Source organism: Ceratotherium simum, chromosome 26 (genome assembly GCF_057802395.1).
Source record: "Ceratotherium simum simum isolate JZ-2026a chromosome 26, ASM5780239v1, whole genome shotgun sequence".
Taxonomy (NCBI): domain Eukaryota; kingdom Metazoa; phylum Chordata; class Mammalia; order Perissodactyla; family Rhinocerotidae; genus Ceratotherium; species Ceratotherium simum.
Window position 1 is genome coordinate 40,164,383 of NC_141925.1, and position 5,397 is coordinate 40,169,779.

General features: G+C 47.4%; 1 long non-coding RNA gene across 1 annotated transcript; it reads left to right on the forward strand.

The window, feature by feature from the left end:
* The first annotated feature begins 4,202 nt into the window (after window positions 1-4,202).
* On the forward strand, window positions 4,203-5,051 carry LOC147913668 (uncharacterized). The gene is made up of 3 exons (XR_015556446.1): window positions 4,203-4,377; window positions 4,500-4,614; window positions 4,902-5,051. It is a non-coding gene; the product is annotated as an uncharacterized LOC147913668 (long non-coding RNA).
* Window positions 5,052-5,397: the final 346 nt, after the last annotated feature.

Here is a 5,397-nt window from a genome sequence, read left to right on the forward strand (position 1 = left end):
GACATTTTAAAACATACTCAGGCAAAGTTGATGTAACCTCTTTGTATAAAATTAGCTCAAACATTCCAACCTTTATAATCTTATCAACACTTACACTTTTACATGTTCTCAATTCAATTGTAACCTGAGTCCAGGTCTTAAGACTAGTCAAATTTTTCCCTTCCTTCTTAAGACTAGTCAAATTTTTCCCTTCCTTTTTCTGGCCTTAATTCTTAGGTACCAATTAAGCAATTATGTGAGAGCTCTCAAAACATTTTTTTTTTTCCCCAATTTAGAAGTTTTTCCAATTCAAAGGATCCGTCGTCTGGCCATTGACGAGTAGGATCGTCATTTGTATATTTATTCCAATAGTGACTCGAACCAATAAGCCTTTTTAAGGAAAGACCCGGAGGTAACTTTCCACGCTTAGAATAAATCTTCACCATGGACGCAAGAGGCGTCCCTGGTGAGGGCGCAGATGATGTAGCCCCCGTGATCCACAGAATTCACTCCCAAAGATATTCAGACTCCCCTGAGAGCTTGGCACAGCCGGACAGAGACAGTTCGGAACCCCAGTCTACTCGACTGGCCACCAAGGTGCACCCCGGTAAATGCACCTTCCATATGGTGGAGACCAAGGAGAATATTCTCACTGGTCACAAAGCCAAGTTTTCTCAGGACACAGAACAAGACAGAAGGAAAAACCTCATCCGTTTTTTTTTCTTTTTATTTTTTATGTGCACAATGACAGCTTTAGCCACGCCTTAGGTCTCTTGGAGCCAGAATAATACCTAGAGGGGGAGGTGCCGCGGGGTTGGGGACTGTGTGCTTTACAGAGTACCTCGTCGTTGCACGGACATTTTCTTGCAGTTGGCGGGGGACCTGTGTCATCTACCCCGTTCCGTGACCCAACTTATCCTGTCACGGGAGTCTTCTGAAAGTGGCGAGCGCCCTAATGGCTCTTAACTGCTCGACCCGCGCCCACTTAAATTTGCGGCATTTTTGGCTTCCAAGATGCCCTCGGCAATGGTGTTCACTTCATGTGCATAATAACCCACAGCAAAGTTTGTAGACGCCGGTCTGGTGAGACCCGCAAACTCACCAGTCTGTGGGGCCGGCCCGGACAGCACGCTTATAGGGCCTATGCCTGCGTCCTACCCTATGGTATTTCCTTCTTATGACAAAAGACACAGGCAAAAGAGAAAAACAGAGACTATTTCTGGGAGGAAAAGGGATCAAGATCAAAAACCAAGAGTCACTAAAAGCCCAAGAAACTAGTTTCCCAAATATTTTCTCCTGCCAATATAAATTTAGAAAGAGAAAAAAATTCTCACCACTTTCTTCTACCGGACTCCGCAGATAGAGATTCCGGGAGGCTGACGTGGTAAGAAATCTTACCTTTTGCCGGCTTTCGTCAGGCGTTCCCGTATCTCATTATCTGCAGTAGTCCAGGGAGAAGGCAGGTCTTCCAGCCAGAGAAGGCAACTTGCCAGCCAGTGCTTCTCCTGCCTGGCTCGCCAAAACTGTCGGGGGAAGAGGGAGAATCTCCCACTGCCCTTTCCCTTAAGGTTCTTCTGGCTGGCCAAATAATCGACAGACAGGTTAGCAGGAGAAAATAATACCAAGTTTAATAACATGTATACATGGGAGAAAGCAGGGACACTGCATTTCTCAACACAATAGCAGAAATTCTCGTCTTAAATATCATTTTCAGCCAATGACAAAGGAGGATTTTGGGGGTGGGGGGAGTCAGTTACAGGAGATTACCACTAAAGCACAGTAAACAAGAGTAAGGTTTATTATACAGCCCCAAGGCCTCATCTTCCACATTGATAAGTTACTAGAAATGAGCTCACCCCCCCCCCCTTTTCTCAATACAGAGAGGGAGATACCTTTACAAATGGAGACTTCCCTTGTAAATGATTGTCTGACAACTCCTCGCAGGGCCATCCAAAGAATGTGGCCAGAGAGACAGAACTCCCGATAAGATGGGCTTGTTGGTGCCTTTTCTATTGTAACCTCTATCCTAAATTATCTTTTATAGCAGTCATGATAATAACCCCTTCCTAAAACAGATTTTTTGGTTTTAAATTCTTTAGGCAGTTTGGGAGGGGAAACTCAAATATTTTTCCTGAGCTCTCTGAGTCCTTATTGTCTTCAGCTCGAAATAATCCGCATACCAGAGTGGTGCTTCCTGGGGCAGCTTGCCCTGAGCACCGTCAGTAGCTTGCTTCATGCATGATATGTCAAACCCATATATATCATATATGCTTATTTAATGCATATATGTACACACATATGCATCTATATAGATATGTGATAAGAATTGTTTAAAGTTCTGCAGCTGCCATTTGCAGTTGTTATGCACAGCATGCTAATTTGTGTCTCAGGAACCATGAATTGGAACATGAGAAGAAAGAAAGCAGATGTTTGACTCAACTAGGAGACAATAATTTATTTATTTTATTTATTTATTTATTTTTCCCCCAAAGCCCCAGTAGATAGTTGTATGTCATAGCTGCACACCCTCCTAGTTGCTGCACATGGGACACGGCCTCAGCATGGCCAGTGAAGCGGTGCGTCGGTGCGCGCCCGGGATCCGAACCCAGGCCACCAGCAGCGGAGCGCGTGCACTTAACCGCTAAGCCACGGGGCGGGCCCAGGAGACAATTATTTGTTATGCAAAATCTATTGCATTCAAGTTATCTGAGGGAAAGATTTCACAACTTACTTAACTTGTCTTTTCTGTTACTTACGTACCTCCTCTGCTCGGTTCCTTCACACAGGCCCATGCAAAGACAATCTTCCATGTCAGCGAGGGCACAGCCCCCAGACCCTTATGGCATTTGGGTCCACTCCCCTTTGCGCCAGAACACGGGGCAACTGTGGGGAGAAGCACTTCTCTGGGGCTTGAAGGGTGTCAGGCATGAGATCCCTCCTTACACGTGACAGGTTCGCGGGGCAGCATTGGGTGCTGGATTGCAGCTGACCCGGATGTTCATGTGTCTTCTATAAATTCACTTGTGCGTTTACGGTCAAGACTTTCTGGAGCCTGGCGCCAGGGCAGGGTCGCTGCTGTCTGCCTCTAGGGGTGGTGCCGGTCACGGCCGGGTCAAGCAGCCCTCTGCCTGGAGCGCGCTCCCTCTCCGCTGCCCCTCCCCCTCTTCCTGTCGGGATTCCGACCTGGAGACATAACTGCAGACTTGCTGGACGGGCCTTGGGCCACCACTCTGTCCCTTCCAGTGTTCCGGCACCCTGCCCACCCCTTCCTCTATACGTATTCCCTTTCCTGAGCTCTCTTCCAATTGCCTTCGTCTGAGAGAGCCGTCTGTTTCCGGCCGGGACCCGCCCTGCTTCGCGGCTGGACCGGGGCATGCGGCGCGGGAATGCGCTGTTGGCCGCCGGGCGGCCGACACAAAGGGAGAAGTGCCCCGAGGCTCTCTGTTCTATTTATTGCTGAAAAGCCCGCTACAGGAGAGCAGAGCCACAAAGTAGACAGGAAGAAAAGGGGTCTATAGTCAACAAAAGAAATAGCTTATCTCTTTTCATTCTCGGACCCGAGGCGCACGGGATAAAGTAAATCCCAGTTCTGCTGTAACAGACAAGCCCCAATGCCCGTGGATCAACACAGTGCAAGTTCCGTCCTGGATCGTACGGCATTCCAGTGTGGACGTTCCTGGTCAAAGGCTTCCTGGGCATCTCTCCTCCAGTCGGTGATTCAGGGACCCAGGCTCCTTCCTCTTGCAGCTTCACCTCCTCTAGTTCCTTAGGGTCCTCTCCATTCACCTGGCAAGTGAGGAGACAGAGCGTGGAGGACTGCGCGAGAGGGTCTTCCAGCACTCCTCTGGAGGTGACACACGTCGCTGCCTCCCACACTGCACTGGCCAGAAATCCGTTGTCTGACCCCCACCGACCTGTAAGAGAGGGGGAGGCAAGGAGGCACTCGGCTCAGACTGAAGATTTAAGGGGATGCCAAAAACCTAGGAGATTTTAAACATATTATTGAGTTTGCTTCCATTAAAGCCAGGAAGGTAAATTTATAATAAACTCTGTTTTTGGTGTGAATAACATATTTAAACTTAAAATAGTTTTTTTTTTTTGTGAGGGAGATCAGCCCTGAGCTAACATCTGTGCTAATCCTCCTCTTTTTGCTGAGGAAGACCAGCTCTGAGCTAACATCTATTGCCAATCCTGCTCCTTTTTTTTTTTTTTCTTCCCCCAAGCCCCAGTAGATAGCTGTATGTCATAGTTGCACATCCTTTTAGTTGCTGTATGTGGGACGCCGCCTCAGCATGGCTGGAGAAGTGGTGCATTGGTGCGTGCCCGGGATCCGAACCCCAGCCGCCAGTAGCGGAGCGCGTGCACTCAACTGCTAAGCCACCGGGCCGGCCCCATGTTGTGAGTTTTAATAGACTTCCTTTTCAATATTTTATTAGCTCTTTAATATTCTATTAAAAATTAATCATTAAAAATACATGAAAACAGGTATATAGGAGCCCATAATTTTGTGTGTCTTTTAGGATAAAAGAAAAAGAAAAGAAGGAGGCCAGAGTTGATCTGACAGCATGACCACCTCAAGGCTAAACTATGGGAAGAACTGAAAAATTACATTTTAACCTTGACTGTCTCCAGATGGTGAGAAAACAATGCAGTAGTCTTTCCCTGCAGTTAGGACATTTATAAAGCCCTGGACACAAGATACACTATAGCTGGGAAGGGTGAACAATCAGATCTGGACTCAGCCTTAGCCTTGCAATCCGTACTTTTTGCCTTTAAAAACCAGCCACCTCGAGACTGGGAAGGGGATGGGGGGGTGGGGGGGTGCTCATCTATCAAGTTGCAGGTTGAAGTGTACTTACCCAGTTTGCAAACCTTTTAACAAAGCCTCTTTTTCTTTAAAATTTCATTTTTGCCTCATAAAGCTGCTCATTTTGGTTAACATTTCTGGTGACGAGGATTGGATGTGAAGCAGCCACCTGATCTCCTCCTAGGGGTCAACGGGACACTGCATGCGGGCACAACCCAGAGCCCCTTGACTGCTCCTCTGCACCTCCAACCGCCTCAGGAGGACTAGCAAGGTAAGGCCCTCTCACATCCTTGACTCAACTCCCATGCTTTGGTAGAGGTCTAGAGGCTCTTTAAGGAGGGTATTCCCTGAATTTCTTAGGAGAGGATTCCCTCAATTTTTAAAGAGAAAGTTCCCTCATAAAGTTCAGCTGCAGCTGATTTGCAGAGAGGTTTCTGTAAACAGGGAGGTTTCTCCTTTCAGGATGGGCACCTTTTGTTCTAAAGATTGCTCTAGAGAAAAGAGCAAATGGCCAGTTGCCTGCCACCATTCCTGTGGCCTTTATGTACAAAAATTGTGCACCAAATACTTGCGAGTTCCTTGCCACCTGGGTCCAAATTACTACAGATGAT